The 18,332-nt window shown below is 39.2% G+C and overlaps 1 long non-coding RNA gene across 1 annotated transcript in view; it reads right to left on the reverse strand.

The window, feature by feature from the left end:
• Positions 1–18,332, reverse strand: part of LOC127574917 (uncharacterized) — a 792,285-nt gene that overhangs the window by 325,890 nt on the left and 448,063 nt on the right. The window lies entirely within an intron of this gene.

Below are 18,332 nucleotides of genomic sequence, written 5' to 3' on the forward strand. Positions count from 1 at the left end.
TCTACAAGTTAAAATCCTAAATTGGGGCAAGGCAAATTAGACAGGAACTTGCAAAGGTTGATTGGGAGAGGCTGTATGCAGGTAAAGGAATATCTTGCAAGTGGGAGGATTTTAAAAGTGAGATAGGGAGAGTTCAGGAACATAATGTTCCTGTTAGAGTGAAGGGCAAGGTTGCCAGGATTAGGGAACCCTGGCTGATGAGAGATATTGAAGCTCTGGTCAGGAAAAAGAAGGAGGCATATGACAAGTATAAGCAGCTGGGATCAAGTGAATCCCTGAGGAGTATAAGAGATGTAGGAGTGTAGTTCGGGAGGGCAAAAAAAAGGACATGAGATAGCTCTGGCGGATAAGGTAAGGGAGATTCCTAGGAGATTCTATGCACATTAAGAGCAAAAGGGTGACTTTGGAGAGAATAGGTCCCCTTAAGAGTGAATGTGGTTGTCTATGTGTGGAGCCACAGGAGATGGGTGAGGTCTTAAATGAATGTTTCTCATCTGCATTTACATGGAGAAGATCGTGGAAGCTAAGAAATTAAGGGAAATGAATAGTGATGTCTTGGAACATATCCACATTACAACAGAGGAGGTGCTGGTGCTTTTAAAGCATACATTCCCAGGATACATTCCTAGGGCCTGACCAAGTGTGTCCTAGGACATTATGGTAAACTAGGAAAGAAATTTCAGGGGCCCTAGCAGAGATATTTGCATCATCTTTAGCCACTAGTGAGCTACTGGAAGACTGGAGGATGGCTAATGTTGTGCCTTTACTTAAAAAGGGCTGCAAGGACAAACCAGGAAATTACAGGCTGGTGAGCCTAACATCAGTGGTGGGTAAGTTACTGGAGAGAATTCTGAGGGACAGGATCCACCAGCATTTGGAAAGGCACGGACAGATTAGGGATAGTAAGTACGGCTTTGTGCGTGGGAAATCATGTCTTACAAATTTGATCAAGTTTTTTGAAGAGGTGACGAAGAGGATTGATGAGAGCAGGGTGATAGATGTTGTCTACATGACGGCCTTTGACAAGGTCCCGCAAGGTAGGCTAGTCCCAAAGATTAGATCACGTGGGATCCAGGGTGAGCAAACCAGTTGGATACAATATTTGTTTGCTGGAAGGAGTCAGAGGGTGGTAGAGGAGGGTTTTTCAAATTGGAGTCCTCTGAACTAGTGGTGTGCCGTAGGGATCGGTGCTGGGTCCACGGCTGTTTGTGATCTGTATTTGGATGAGAATGTAGTTGGCCTGGTTATTGTAGATGATACCAAAATTGGTGGTATATTGGACAATGAAGATGATTATCTAAGGTTACAATGGGATGTAGATCAACTGAGGAAGTGGGCTAAAGAATGACAGATGGAATTTAATTTGAACAAGTGCAATGTGTTGCACTTTGGTAAGGTAAACCAGGGCAGAATTTACACAGTAAATGGTAGGGCCCTGGGGAGTGTTGTAGAACAGAGATACCTAGGGATACAGATACATAATTCCCTGAAAGTGGTGATGTATGTAGACAAGGTGGTGAAGAAGGCATTTGACACGCTTGTCCTCATTGGTCAGGCATTGAGTACATGAGTTGAGACATCTTGTTACAACTGTACAAGACCTCACTTGGAGTATTGTGTGCAGTTCTGGTCACCTAGCTATAGGAAGGATATCATTAAGTTGGAAAGGGTCAGAAAAGATTCCTGAGGATTTTGCCAGGACTGGAGGGCTTAAGGTATAAGGAGAGGTAGGAGAGGCTGGGACTTTTTTCCCTGGAGAGTAGGAGACTGAGGGGTGACCTTATAGAGGTATTTAAAATCATGAGGAACATAGATATGGTGAATGGTCACCGTCTTTTTCTCAGGGTAGGGGAGTCTAAAACTAGAGGGCATAGATTTAAGGTGAGAGGGAAAAGATTTAAAAGGGACCTGAGGGGCAACTTTTTCACACAGAGGGTGGTAGGTACATGGAACGAACTGCCAGAGGAAGCTATGGATGTGGTCACAATTACAACATTTAAAAGTTATTTTGACAGGTATATGGATGGGAAAGGTTTAGTGATATGGGCCAAACGCAGGCAAATGGGACTAGCTCAGGTAGACAACTTGGTCAGCATGGACGAGTTGGGCTGAAGGACCTGTTTCCTTGCCGTATAACCTTATAACTCTATGACAAGAGATTGCAGATTCTGGAATCTGGAGCAAAAAATGAGCTGCTGGGGGATCTCAGTGGGTCAGGCAGCATCTGTGGAGGGAAATGGACAGTTAATGTTTTGTGTCGAGACCCTTCATCTGGACTGACTGCCAGATGAAGGGGCTTGAACTGACATGTCAACTATTTCCCTTCACAGAAGCTGCCTGACCACTGAGTTCCCCCAGCAGCTCATTTTTTGCAAAGTAAATTCTATTTTGTTTATCCAATCAACTATTCACTTGTAAAATGAATAAAATCTTATATCTTGGTTTCACATTCATTTATGACATGCAATAATTTTCTATTTCTTAACTTTTTGTAACAGTAAAATCTGTCTTCCTGCACTTAACCTTTGAAACTCTCACCAATGACCAACTCCATTGTATCCTTTTGATTTTCCCTTTGTGTTCCCAGAAAAAATAAGGTCAGTGACTATGAAATTTTACATTTTTACATTGGGCCAATGAATAAAACTAGACACTGAAAGAATGCTGGAGATTTGAATGTGTGGTTTTTCAGATGAGACATTAAACTAAAGCCCCGTTTGCCTTCACGGGTAAATGTTAAAGATCCCAATGGACTATAGGGAAGTAGTCCCTGGCATCCCGGTCAACACAACCAATCTCACAACAACAGATTATCTTACTATTATTACACTGGTGACTGTGGGACTTGTTCTTTCCAATTCAGCTGTGACATTTCTGTACAAGTGGCTACATTTAGAAGAACTGGGTGTAAAGTACTTTGTGTCCTTCCAAGGATATTCTTATTTTCTAAGGCTGATACAGATATCAAACATCAGCTATAATTTTATACTTAAGCAGTTGAGCGAGAACAGCATCAGGATAACAGCATGCATCACTGTGTTACCTCTTCAATCTTTGTTGATTGAACACTGAATTGTTCTGGAAATCCTCAGTCATGCACAAGAGAAATTTATATTTCAGTTTGCCATCCAATATCTGGTTTGGGCTGATATGATCTGGAGTAGTCCTTGAGCAACATGGAAGATCACTTTAAGGGTCCGTGAGATGTCTGTTTGGTATTACTTTTAACTTTTATTTGGTTTTCTTTTAAACTTCATTAGGTTAGAATTTGCATGCTGAAGTTTAAGCCCATGCTCCAGAATTTGTCCAACTTTCTGAATAATAGTGAAGGCATTGTTAAAATCCTAGTGGACAGATAAATATTTGTTTCCCTTAATTTACCAGAGTTTCCACATAATACAGCATGTGGCAAATAAAATGCAGTATAGGGATTCAAAGTGTTTGAGCTGACTTCAAGGTTCCAGTAATGCATTGCACTGCAATACTTATTTGGGTATCACAGGTCAGCCGTGAGTACTTTTGGTCCACACTTATGCACTGATATGGAGGATGCAAGGGAGAGATAAGTGCAAGGTTTTCTTTCTTCCTTTTTCAGATATGGGTTTAAAGGATACATCTTTTATAGCTTTCAAAATGAATAGGGACATCTTGGAAAATGATCTTCAGATACAATGACGAACCTCTTAAATGATTTGGATGTGAATGCCCAAGGCTTGATCAGCAAGTTTGTAGATGACACGAAATTAGGAGGTGTTGTTGATAGTGAAGAAGGTCGTCATAGCTTGCAGGGAGATCTTGATCAGTTAGGGAAGTGGGCCGAGGAGTGGCAAATGGGTTTCAATACAGATAAGGTTAATTGTTTGCTGTAAATGATGCCCTGGTGTAGGTGTGAGGAAGGAGAATCAGGAGAGTTGGTGGTTGTGTGAGAGAGTAGGTTGATATGTGAAAGAATGGGACTGATGCCAGGACTCTGGGCAGTGTGGAGGAGCAGAGGGATCTGGGGGTTCATATCCACAGATCACTGAAAGTCCCCTCACAGGTGGATAGGGTAGTTAAGAAAGCTTATGGGATGTTAGCTTTCATAAGTCGTGGGATCGAGTTTAAGAGCCGCGAAGTAATGATGCAGCTTTACAAAACTCTGGTTAGACCACACTTAGAGTACTGTGTCCAGTTCTGGTCACCTCATTATAGGAAGGATGTGGAGGCATTGGAAAGGGTGCAGAGGAGATTTACCAGGATGCTGCCTGGATTAGAGAGTATGGATTATGAGGAGAGACTAAAGGTGCTAGGGCTTTACTCATTGGAGAGGAGGAGGATGAGGGGAGACAATGATAGAGGTATACAAAATATTAATAGATAGAGTGGACAGCCAGTGCCTCTTTCCCAGGGCACCAATTCTCAATACAAGAGTGCATAGCTTTAAGGTAATGGGAGGGAAGTTCAAGGGAGATGTCAGAGGGAGGTTTTTCACCCAGAGAATGGTTGGTGCATGGAATGTGCTGCCTGGGGTGGTGGTGGAGGCTGATACGTTGGTCAAGTTCAAGAGATTGTTAGATAAGCATATGGAGGAATTTAAGATAGAGGGATATGTGGGAGGAAGGGGTTAGATAGTCTTAGGAGTGGTTTGAAGGTCGGCACAACATGGTGGGCCGAAGGGCCTGTATTGTGCTGTATTGTTCTATGGTTCTATAAGTGTGAGGTGATGCATTTTGGAAAGTCAAACCAGAGTAGGACTTATACTATGAATGGTAGGGCACTAGGGAGTGTAATGGAACAGAGGGACCTAGGAGTACAAGTGCATAGTTCATTGAAAACAGCGTCACCGGTAGACAGGGTGGTGAAAAAGGCAAAGCCTTCATCAGTCAGGGCATATTATGGCAGGCACGGTAGCATAGTGGTTAGCATAATGCTTTACAGCGCCAGCGACCCAGGTTCAAATCTGGCCACTGTCTGTAAGGAGTTTGTACGTTCTCCCTGTGTCTGTGTGGGTTTCCTCCGGGTGCTCCGGTTTCCTCCCACATTCCAAAGATGTACAGGTTAGGAAGTTATGGGCATGCTATGTTGACGCCAGAAGCATGGCGACACTTGCGGGCTGCCCCCCAAAATCACTACGCAAAAGATGTATTTCACTGTGTGTTTCGATGTACATGTGACTAATAAAGATCTTATCTTATCTTATCTTATCTTATTGAATACAGGAGTTGGGACATTATGTTGCAGTTCTATAAGTCATTGGTGAGAGCACACTTGGAGTACTGTGTACAGTTTTGGTCACCCTGTTACAGGAATGACATGGTTAAACAGGAAAGAGTGCAGAAAAGACTTTACAAGGATGTTGCTAGGACTAGAGGGTCTGAGTTATAGAGAGAGGTTGACCAAGCTAGGTCTTTATTCCTTGGAATGTAGGAGAATGAGGGGTGACCTTACAGAACAGTTTAAAATTATGAGAGGCATAGATAAGGTGGATGGTACAGTCTTTTCCCCAGGGTTGGGGAGTCCAAAACTAGGGGGCATAGATTTAGGGTAAGAGGGGAAAGATTTAACAGGGACCTAAGGGGTAACTTTTTCACACAGAGGGTGATGAGTATATGGAATGAGCTGCCAGAGAAGTGGATGAGGCAGGTACAATAGTATCATTTAAGAAGCACTTGGACAGGTATATGGAGGGGAGAGGCCTGGAGGGATATGAGCCGAACACAGGAAATTGGGACTAGCTAGGCGGATAACGTGGTTGGCATGGACTCGTTGGGCCGAAGGGAGTTGTATCCTTGCTGTATTGCTCTGTGGCTCTATGACTCACTGTAAGTTTGAAATTAACTGTAAGATGTGGCATTTTACCGACTGATTCATCAGGCTATAAAATTTATCTCAGTGTCTTTGATATTTTTATATCCATGTAAATTCACCTTGTTTTAAAATAATAAATGGAAGATTCACAGATTCTTTTGAAGAAAAATAATTATCAAAAATCCCTAAATGTGACAAAGTCTTTAAATGTTTAATATGAAATTGCAATATAAATATAAATAATTATTGTATTGGGCATTTCAGTACTAAAATCTGAAGATATATTTGGGAATATATTTTAATGGGGGTCTCCTCAATGATAGCATATGTAGTCCATGCACACAATTTTGTTCTCATTAAACAATTCAAAGCAGTGGGACATCCTGTATGTTGCAGTGAGATGATATAGGAGTGAAGAGAGATGGAGCTGAAACACAGACATTATAACTGAACTGGGCTGTTTGATCCAGTCCATCCAATCCCCTGTTAATCCCTCTACTCCCCTGTTCTTCAGTCGCCTAGCTAACCTATTGGATATTATAATGGTTCCTAGTTTCAATCATTAGTGTCAGTGGAACCAGAAAGTATACTTCGTTGTTTTAGGACTCATATTTAAATATTACTGTAAAAACCATTCTTTTACAGAGATGAGTTTATATACTCAGAAAAAGTTAATAATCATATTTCATTTGTTACAATTTTTCCATTATAGCTTATAATCACTTGGACTCACATTTATATTTCTCAGCTGAAACAATCCATAATATGTCATTAATTTTTTTTATATTTCACCCAATAATTACTCACTCCCACTTTGACATTGATAATGGACTTTTTATTGCACTTTCCTCCATAGACTTTTCCCTTCAAGGTGCCACTTGCTCCCAGTCCAATTTCCCTCCCCGACTCTAACTAAGCAGACAGGGCAGTCAATGTTCCAGACATTACCAAAACTCATACTTTGCTCTATGATTGAAGAACAAATTGAGATAATCAGTCAATTTTTTTGCCATTTCTCCTACCCGAAAGGCAAATACTGAAGTGGAATTATTCACTTGCATGGAGCATTTCATTTAACAGCTGGGACTCAAATCTCCAGCTGGAAATCTGCCATATTTCTGTTTAAACTGTTGGGCCACTTGTCATTTATAGTATAATTTTTTTCCTCACTCTTATATGCTGGAATTGCAATTCATTCTGGTGATAAAGCCACATTGGTTTAATGATGATTTTCACAATTTTATTATAAATGTAATTATTGAGCTAATGCAGAATAATATCAAAACATCAATCAAAGCACACTACTCAGCACCAGAAGCAAGGAGCTTCAGGAACTCACGCACAGCAAATTTAATTAATGATTTTACATTGCAACTATGAAAGTTTTTGTAATGAAACAAAAAGAGTGCAAGAGGACTGGAAAGACTTGTCTCATGCAGAGTGTGGGAGGAATGATTTTTGCATGTATTAGAAATCCTGATGATCTTTATCAAACCTTTTTACAATTGATTCATGGAAATAATGTCATAGTGCATTATTTCTACAAAATATCTTTTAAAATTTTCTACACAGAACATAACCACAAACAGCAACATGAAAATTACCTCAAAGATACAAAACAGGATAGTGAACCAACAGTGTGCTAAAAAAAATAGGTAGTGGAAAGTGTCAGTTGTGAATTCGCCATATTCTTGATACATGAGTATGGGTTAAATTAGTAACCTGTATGTGCCATGGGTCATGAAAGAGAGGAAGTCTCTACTTTAGTCCATGCTTACTGCCCTCACTATTATTCAACTGTACTGAATCATAGGTTTTTGACTTTTAAGGGAATTGCATATGTATGTTAGTAATTGTAACAAGGATTGTTTTGGTAGTGTGAGACTAGTGATAATGAATGTTGGAGCTATGCCTTACTCAGTTTAAGTGCAATGCAAGCAAATTGAAAACATGGTCTTGTTTGTCTAACTGTCAGGCAGAAAGGTTTAATTGGGTATCTTTTGTTGTCCACTCTATTATATTTTCCTCCCTCTAGCTTTCTCCTATTATTCTGAAGAAATAATGCTACTGGATTGAGATTACATTACAAACTGCACATTTTATATACTTGTGTTATGTTTATTGAAGTCAAATCTTTCCTACTTCCGACACCAGAATAGTCTTTCAATTCGGCTACTTTTCCAAATCTGCATGTATGAATGCCAACCCTGAGGAAGGGTCTCGACCCGAAACGTGGAATTTCGATGTTGTGGCCATTACAGAGATTTGGGAGATTTGGCCGTTGCAAGGGCAGGATTGGCTGCTTGACGTTCTGGGGTTTAGATATTTCAAAAAGGATAGGGAAGGAGGTATTTGGGGGGGGGGAGTGGTAGATTGGCATTGCTAATCAGGGATAGTATCAAAGCTGCAGAAAGGGAGGACATTGTGGAGGGATTATCTACTGAGTCAGTGTGGGTGGAAGTTAGAAACAGGAAGGGAACGATCGCTGTTTTGGAAGTATCCTCCCCAATAGCCACCAGGACACTGAGGAACAGATAAGTAGGGAGATTTTGGAAAGGTGCAAAAATAACAGGGTTGTTGTCATGGGAGACTTCAACTTCCCTAATATTGATTGGCACCTGCATAGTGCAAAAGGTTTAGATGGGGCAGAATTTGTCAGGTGTGTCCAGGAAGGATTCCTGACACAGTACATGGACAGGCCGACTAGAGGAGAGGCCATACTGGATCTAGTACTGGGCAATGAACCTGGTTAGGTGACAGACCTGTTAGTGGGCGAGCAGTTCGGAGATAGTGACCACAAATCCCTGACCTTTCACATAGCCATGGACAGGTATAGGAGCAGATGATGTGGGTAAGTTTTTAATTGGGGGAGGGCTCATTATGACATCATCAGGCAGGATATTGGGAGTGTAAATTGGGAACAGAAGTTCTTAGGGAAATGCACAGAAGAAATATGGAGGCTATTTATAGGCTATTTATAGTTCCATATAGGTTTGTCCCACTGAGATAGGGAAAGGATGGTAGGGTAAACGAACCATGGTTGACAAGAGAGGTGAAGTATTTAGTCAAGAAGGAAGCATACTTGAGCTTTAGGAAGCAAAAATTAGGCAGGTCTCTTGAAAATTATAAGGTAGCCAGGAAGGAGCTTAAGAAGGGACTTAGGAGAGCTGTTAAGGGACATTAAGGCCTTCTCATGAGTAGAATTAAGGAAAACCCCAAGGCATTCTATATGTACGTGAGGAACAGGAGGATGACTAGAGTAAGGGTAGGACCACTCAGGGATAATTGGGGAAAAATGTGCCTGGAGGCAGAGGAGGTAGGGGAGGTCCTTAATGAATACTTTACTTCGGTATTCACTAGGGAGAGAGACTTTGACAAACGTGAGGTCAGCGTAGAACAGGCTAATGTGCTAGAGCATGTTGAGGTTAAGAAAGGGGTAGTACTGGAACTTCTGAAAAACATTCGGATAGATATGTCCACAGGACCAGATGGAATATACACCAGGTTACTATGGGAGGTGAGGGAAGAGATTGCTGGGGCATTGATGATAATATTTGCATGCTCCCTGCCCACAGGAGTGGTACCAGATAATTGGAGGATGGCCAATGTTGTTCCTTTGTTCAAGAAAGATAATAGGGATAATCCTGGGAATTATAGACCAGTGAGTCTTATGTCAGTGATGGGCAAGCTATTGGAGAGGATCCCTAGGGACAGGATTTATGAGGATTTGGAGAAGCATAGTCTTGTAAGGGGTAGTCATCATGGCTTTGTGAGGGGCAGGTCATGCCTCATGAGCCTAATTGAGTTTTTTGAGGAGGTGACAAAACAAATAGATGAAGGGTAGAGTGGTGGATGTGGTGTATATGGACTTTAGTAAAGTGTTTGACGAGGTTCCTCATGGTAGGCTCATCCAGAAAGTCATGAGACATGGGATCCATGGAGACTTGCTGTGTGGATTCAGAATTGGCTTGCCCATAGAAGGCGGAGGGTGGTAGTAGATGGAGAATATTCTGCATGGAGGTTGGTGACCAGTGGTGTTCCGCAGGGTTCTGTTCTGGCACCCCTACTCTTTGTGATTTTTATAAATGACTTGGATGAGGAAGTGGAGGGATGGATTAGTAAGTTTGTGGATGACACAAAGGTTGGAGGTGTTGTGGATAGTGTAGAAGGTTGTCATAGCTTACAATAGGATATAGACAGCATGCAGATTTGGTTGGAGAAGTGACAGATGGAGTTCAATCCAGAAAAGTGTGAAGTGGTACACTTTGGAAGAACGAATATGAAGGCGGAGTACAAATTAATGGCAGGATTCTGAGCAGTGTGGAGGAACAGAGAGATCTTGGAGTCCAAGTCCATCAATCCCTCAAAGTTGCCACACATGATGATAGGGTGGTTAAGAAGGTGTATGGTGTGCTGGCATTCATTAGTTGGGGGGTTGAGTTCAAGAGCCACATGCTAATGTTGCAGCTCTATAGACCACACTTGGAGTATTGTGTTCAGTTCTGGTCACCTCATTATAAGAAGGATGTGGAGGCTTCAGAGAGGGTGTAGAGGAGATTTACCAGGATGCTGCCTGGATTAGAGAACATGTCCTATGAGGAAAGGGTGAGCGAACTAGGGCTTTTCTCTTTGGAGCAACACAGGGTGAGAGGTGACTTGATAGAGGTGTACAAGATTATGAGGGGCATAAGTAGAGTGGACAGCCAGCACCTTTTCCCCAGGGCGGTAATAGCCAATACCAGAGGACATCCATTTAAGGTCAGAGGAGGAATGTTCAGGGGAGATGTCAGAGGTAGGTTCTTTACACAGAGAGTGACTGATGCCTGGTTGCAAAGGCTGATACAATAGGGGCATTTAAAAGGCTCTTAGATAAGCACATGGAAGTAAGAAAACTGGAGGGATATGGGCTGTGCAGAAGGAAAGGGTTAGATTGATCATGGAGGAGGTGTTTATATAGATTGGCACAACATTGTGGGCCAAAAGGCCCGTACTGTACTGTACTGTCTATGAAAAGTCGACTGTCCACTTGTCTCCATGCTCCTCCAGTATTTTGTGTATTGCTGTATGAATGCAAATCCAGTAGAATGTTACTGTTCCTGGAGGGTGGAACTATAATGATTTGTTGAATGTTTGGTCACATTTTGTGAACCTTCATTCTATTATGTTGTCAACAGGTTCATATAAAAATGTGCAGAAACCATTTATAAACATGTTATGAGAGAATGCTACCTTCAGCAAGGATGGAGCAAACTAGGGGATTATCCCTGATAAAGACTATATGAGACCTGATAAAGATCTTTAAAATTATGAAGGGGAGGACAATGAACAGATTACTTAATTCCTTAAACCCGTTTCACCTTTCATTCAGAGCATAGCTTATCTGTATTTAACTCTGCATACCAGGTTTGCCCCTTCTCCCATAACACCTCAGTTAATAAAACCCTATCCATCACAAAATTAAAATTAGTATTTGATCTAGTATCAGTTACTTTTTAGAGATTATAGTTCTAAACCTTGCACTCTTTCTATGCAGAAATATTTCCTAACATCATTCCTGAAAGTCCTGGCTCTAATTTGTAATTATAGCCCCTCATTTTTAAGACTGGACTCCTCATCCGGCAAAAATATTTTTTCTCTCTCTCTATTGTGTGTTCCCCTTAATATTCTTGAAAACTTCAATCAAGTTGCCCCTTCACCTTCTATCTTTCATTGGTTAATTTAATCTTTGGAATCCAGGTATCATACTGGTAACCATATGCTGCTTTCCTTCCAAGACATTCTTTCCTAAGAGTGTGGTGAACTGAAATGCTTCCTCTAGGTGCAGTCTAGCAGGAGTCTGTTTAGTTACACCATAACTTCTACACACTTGTATGCTAATCATCTGAATATAAAGACCTGCATTCTATTTTTTATTATTTTCTATGGCTGTTCAGGACGTTTGAATAATCAACATACATAGATCAATGTTGTACTACCACTGTTTCTAGCTTTTCAACCCGTTGAAATTATTTTTGACTTCATTGAAATTAATTTGTCATAGACACACTTCTTCACTTAATTTATTTACATTTATTTGTGATTTAGTGCTTCCAAATACATGTATCACTGGTAAACCTGGATATGCGGCTTTCCATCCCTTCAGCCAAGTCATTCATAAATATGGAGAATATTTAATTTTATACTTCTGTATTCTTATAAATATAATATAGTTGTAGCCACAATCTTAATTGCAGGAACCTACTAATTGTGCCCTGCCAATTGGAGTAAATGCCCATTATTCCTACTTGCTATTTTCTGAGCTAAGCCAATTCCTTAATCAGGCCAATAATCCCCTTTCAATTCCATGATTTGCAATTTTAGCTGATTCTCATATGAGCGACTACTCTCTGTCCTTATAAGTAACACCCAAAAACATCATCTATAGTCAACACTTTAAAAACCCCAGTCAGATTTATTAGGGATGACCTGCCTTTTAGAAATTCATGTAGCTGTTCCTGATCAAATGAAAATGTCCAATGAGAAGGGATCCACCACACAGTTGTGAAATGGGTCATGATTGGCAAAAGAGAGGTTCAAGGCTTCCTTTGGGGAACAGAAAGAGCACTCTGCTCTTCCTGGCTGGCAAGATCTCCAAAAATCACTTGGAACTAAAGGATCCCAGATTCATTTCTAACTGCATATTGCAATGCTTTCCAAATGCTCAGTGGGATCCTTATTTAATAAGTGCCCGGCTTCATAAAAGTATGTATGCATGCCTTGCAATCATTGCCATAAAAATGATGACAGACCTATACATGGCAGGTTACACATTTCCAAATATTTTTAAACATCTCTCCTGCTGTTGTCATGACTATAGTCAATATTGACTCCTGTGTAATTCTATGTAAACGTTACATAGGCACGTAGGAATTTTTTCCACAGAGTATGTGCTGCACAATCAACCAATGTATTCATTAGGAAGAATGGATTAGTATGATTCAAAGAGGATCTATAGCAAGGATTAATGTGGATATGGCATCTGGACAATTATGGAGACAGAAATCTTGGCCTGTGCACACGTGTCCTTACTTATAGTTTGAGATGAATGATTTTTTTTGTTGTTTTAAAATATTTTCATTTTATCCAATCATCATAAAATAGGTTTTGCTGAAACATTACTACCATCAATGTCCCGGAAGAAGCAAGCGACTTACTTCTACTTCGGTTGCCTTGTGTCATCATCAAGTACTTTCAAAAAATTTGAATGTCTGTACAGTACAGTTCCCTCCAATGTTTATAAACTAGTTGGAGAGAAGTTTATTGGATTAAATTTATCTTTTCTCTTAAAAATCTTGAATAATATCTTCTCTAAACCTTCTGAATTTAATCTTTCATCTGCAAAAGCTGACGCTCTGGAATTCCTTCCCTAAGTCTCTCTGCATCTCTTCTGCTTCCCTTAAGAAGTGCCTTAAAATCTATTTCTTTGACTAGGCTTTTGAGAGGCCCAAGTTATCTAAAAGGATCTTGTAAATCTCAAAATACTGTATTTGCCTTTTCTGAGATGAATTGTTTGAGCAGTGGAGGAAAGGATGGGGCGGTTATAAGATTTCTTCATGAGTCACATGTACATCGAAACACACAGTGAAATGCATCTTTGCGTAGAATGTTTCTGGGGGCAGCCCGCAAGTGTCGCCACCATAACATGCCCACCGCTCCTAACCCCTACGTCTTTGGAATGTGGGAGGAAAGTGGAGCACCTGGAGGAAACCCACGCAGTTATGGGGAGAACATACAAACTCCTTACAGACAGCGGCCGGAATTGAACCGGGGTCACTGCCGCTAATAGCGTTATGCTAACCGCTACACCACCGTGCTTATGCTGAGGCTAAATTAACTTGAAAGCAGTCATTGCACTTATTGTATAAATTGTTACATTATGACCAACACAAAGGAATTTCCCCTTTCAGTGGACAGAAATAGCTGGGGGACCATTTTACCTTAAAGACTTGCACTTCTTGTTAGGTGGGCATGGATTATACATGATGGCCCCAGTGCTGAAGATTCACTAAACTGACCTAAGGTTCCTCTTTGAAGAAGGGAGCTGTATGGAGATTGTAAACTAAAGAAAAAAAATCAGATATCAATATATAGTATTTTTCTGATGCTTAAGCAGTATTTATATTATATCTAAAATTAATGAGCTATATATATATATATATGTGTGTGTATATATATATATATATATATATATATATATATATATGTTGCTGATTTCTTTTGGACCATGGGACAAATCTTCCTTAAAATCAAGTGATGCTTCCAGTTTCAGTTTTTTGGACACACCTAGAGTTTAGGCAATGATACCCACATAATTAAGAGGAAAGTATTACATGTCAGATGTAACAACAGACAACATTAGCAAGAACACACACTTATTCTCTTCTTTTTAAGTTACATATGAAAAATTACCTCCAGTCTTTTAAAAATTGTTTTAATGAACTTATGTAAATAACTTGAAGTCAACCTGATTTACTCAGAATGATTTCAGATTACAGTGGCTATAAATTTTCAAGACACACATCATGAAATGTAATAATCAGACTATCCAGAAAAATCCTGAATGATTGCACAGTGTGAAAATGCAATATTTAGGTCCAGAGTTCTGTAACTTATCACAATATATAAGAACTCTTGTGCAGTTTGCTTTTCTGAAATGAGTTTCTATTTGTGCCTTCACACCAATCACTCAGGTAATCAACCAAACAGAAAATCAGACACAAGACACCATGTGTATAATAAACTGAAAGTGATGGGCTGTAAAAAATGTATTATCACATGTCAAATGTCTTCCATGGTACATTTGGAATTTCTGCTGTGGAATAGGGAGATATTTCTGGGACTATAATAGCAACCAACACATCTGGCAATTACTATCACATTTCACAGAATTCTGCAGCTGCTTGTTGACAAAAATGTTAAGTAAACATCTGTGTTTGCTACACCAACTTAAAATAACAATGATAATTGGTACACACTTATTTCTCTATTTAGATATGATATAAAGCAATACAAATAACTTTGTATTGGTTTTAAAAAAAACTAAAACAGACAGTTATCACATATAAACTATAAAAGTGTAAAATTGACATTTGCTATAAAGTCAGGACTAAGAATTTAAAGTAAATTAATTAATAGCATGGCAAACCCTCATTTGCAAACATTTGGGGGTGCTCCTATTAACCAGCAGGAAATTGAATGAGAACATTTTAATATTAGAAAGAAACAAAACTCATCCAATAAAACATTTGATCCATATTAACCCTTTAATGTGCCACTATGAGTGATTCCTTCCAGTTTAAGATCTATCAGCATTTAGCTGATGTAGTTGCTTTTGTTTTCTACCTTGGAATGTTTTATGCTAAACTATCTAAGCGTGTCTTTTGCTTTGTACACACATTCACTTTCTGCAACTGATAGCTTCACTTTGATAAGCATCAAGCATGACATCAATGGACAAAAATGAATCTTTGTCTTGTTGCTCCATTTCCAAATCAATTAGGGGTGTCTCCTTGACCTTGGCACGTATCATATACAATAAGCACACGTTCATATTGAGCTGAAATTAGATAGTATTACAACAATGACAATGCATCAAAAGCACTTCATTAGCTGTAAAATGCTCTGGGAAATCCCAAGGTTATGAAGGGTGCTATATAAATATGTCTATCTTTCCTTGGGGACATTAAAAATTGTGACAGTCTTGCTGATCAATGAAAAGCGATAATTTGAGGCTTGCTGAATCTCAGAAACCATAATGAAATGAGATATTCTGCTTCTGATTGTCCTGAGTAGATTGACCAGTAACAATATATTGTCAGTATACAGCATGTTAATAGTTACTTATCGAGATCCATTCCAGTTTTTTGTGAACTGTTGTGAACATTAGATCTTCCTATTCTGGATTAATTAATCAAGAAAAGTCTGAAAACTGAATGCGAGATTAAAAGAAAAATGATGAAAACGCCCATAAACCAGTTATGTGTGACACATGGCATTGTGATGAATATTATGCACTGCATTTTTTTGGTATTTTTGGAAGGAGAAATGCAGAAATCAGTGATCAGAGATGCATGTTGTTGAACATTGACTTGTTAAAGCCTCTAGGACAGTTAAAGTTTATTAATTTTATTTCTGAATTCTACTTTCCCCTCCCCATGTTAATCTTGAAAAAAGAACTATTTTATCTGAAAAGAGTTCTGTTTCTTTCACTAACCAAATAGCCAAATTTTTTATAAGGAATCCTTTCCAGTTTGTTAATAGGAACAAGTCTTACATGATCTACCAATATTTACTATTTAGACTACAAAGTGGATGGGCTGTGGATAGGTAGTAATAACCAATCATATGCTAAAAATATTTAATTTATGATCAGTCCAAACATTATTTCAGGAACTGACGAGAAATTCCAATCCTTACTTTTAAATCCCTTCATGATGTCTCTCCCTGTCTCAGAAACCTTCTCGAGCTCTACAATTGATCAGGATTTATCTGCTCTTTCAATTCTGATCTCTTATGCATGTGTAATTTTCACTCCTACACAATCAGTAACCATGCATTTAGCCATCAAGATCTTAACCTCTGGAACATCCATCCTCAACTCTTTCTTGGTCTCTAAGAACTCCAATAAAAGCTACTACTTTGATTAAGTTTTTTTGTTACCTGTTCTAATAACTCTTAATAATTGCTGTTTGGTAACAAATTTTGTCTACATATTTTAACGTGAAGTTGCTTGAGATTTCTTTTTACACTATGCTAAAAGTAACGTTCAAATGTAAGCTGTTGTTTTCTATATGGTTAAATTATTAAAGAAAAACTCAGGTGAAGTTTGGGTGCATCAAGGGTTGCAGATACCTTGTGTTTAATGGATGAGGAAATTATGAGATGCATAGGGCTTTCCTACTAGGCTGATTTGATTCAAGTTAAACATCAATATGATTATTTGTCATAGAAATGTTTTAGAAGCCACTGCTTATGGGTGCAAGAGCAAAATGGATGCTGTAAGTGGCATTAAAAAAATAATCATATACAGGTCTATCTCCCTAGATCTCTACCCAAATCACATCACTTGCAACCTCCAGGTGGAAAAGAAACTCTGGCTGAAACATGTTAAGGCCTTTAAGGACAGGGCAATTTTTAATTGGATGGCAGATACCCTAAGGCTGTAATATAAGTAGTAGCACTCATGTTGTAATATTGATACATCTACCACAGCCCCATTTTCTTCAATAGCTGTAAAAGTTTCCACTGCATCAAACTGCAGGTTATCTGTAATCAACAAATGTATGTGAACATCCATTTGGGTGCCTGTAAATTATTGTGCTGGGTGCTAAGATTAGTTGCTGAGGATAGAAGAGTGCAATCATGGTTCAGGAGCCTGAAGCTAATCACTAGAGCAGCAGCTTCTCTTATCTGAGACAACTACAGAATGGACTGGATAGTGAATGCAGGTTACCAACAGTTTCCATTGGCATGTTACACTGAGTTGGTGGTGGTTGTATGTTAAGCATTACATATTGCATTATGCCAAATGTAACCGCCACTTCAGATGACAACTGCTGTCATGAAAACAGCCCTGGAATCAGGTAGATTAAGAATATTAGAAGCATCTAGGTTTGCTTTACATCTAAATGCCAGCAAGATCAGAATGGAACAACTGTCCTCATCTAGAGTTCCTGTCACGCTAAGTTGCCATTCAAACAGGGTTATGGTGCTGCTAGACATGCAATTGTTAAGTGACAAAAACAAATGACATAAATAGACATTCTGATATGTTCAAACAAAAAGAAAAAAGCTCGCAAATTCTGTAGGTCTGAAAAAAACTGAAACTATACACTAAGTAAGTCAGGATTTGTAAAGCAAAAGGCAAGATAGCTTTCGACACAATTGCATTTAGTTGACAAATGCACATTTTGGCTGTAATCTTTCATAAAAACCAATTTACACTTGAAGCATTAACATCTTCTTTTCACCATGAATACAAAACCCAAAAAGCACTTGTTATTTTCTGATTTTATTTCATGTTACCCACAAAAATTGATTTATCGGACAATTTGTGATACTTTCCCTGATCTATTAAAGTTAAATTGGCCTATATCACACTCCACTTTTAGTAGAAATTGCTAATTATATCATTTAGCAATGAAAGTTTAATAGAGAAGTACATGATACTTGTGACTGAAGCGCCAGCATCGAAAGGTGGGATGAAGTGGCAAAAGTGGGGAGCAGTGTACAAGATAGAGTCAGAAAAAGAGGGAGTTCAGAATTAGGGTTATTGCAAAATCTTAGCACTTGCTGTACTTACAGGTTATGGAGGATTTAAACACAAGGATACTATTTAATTTAAAAATTGAACTTCTGAAAAACTAGTTGCGAAAGTTCAGTAAGAACCAGGATGATGCACAAGTGGTACATCGTGTGGAACAGAGTCTGCTTGGGAGAATTCAGACAAGATGAAGTTAAAGGAGATTGTGTGAAATAATGAAAACTAGTCCAGAAAATAATGGAAG

The sequence above is a fragment of the Pristis pectinata genome, chromosome 10, assembly GCF_009764475.1.
Source record: "Pristis pectinata isolate sPriPec2 chromosome 10, sPriPec2.1.pri, whole genome shotgun sequence".
Classification (NCBI taxonomy): Eukaryota; Metazoa; Chordata; class Chondrichthyes; order Rhinopristiformes; family Pristidae; genus Pristis; species Pristis pectinata.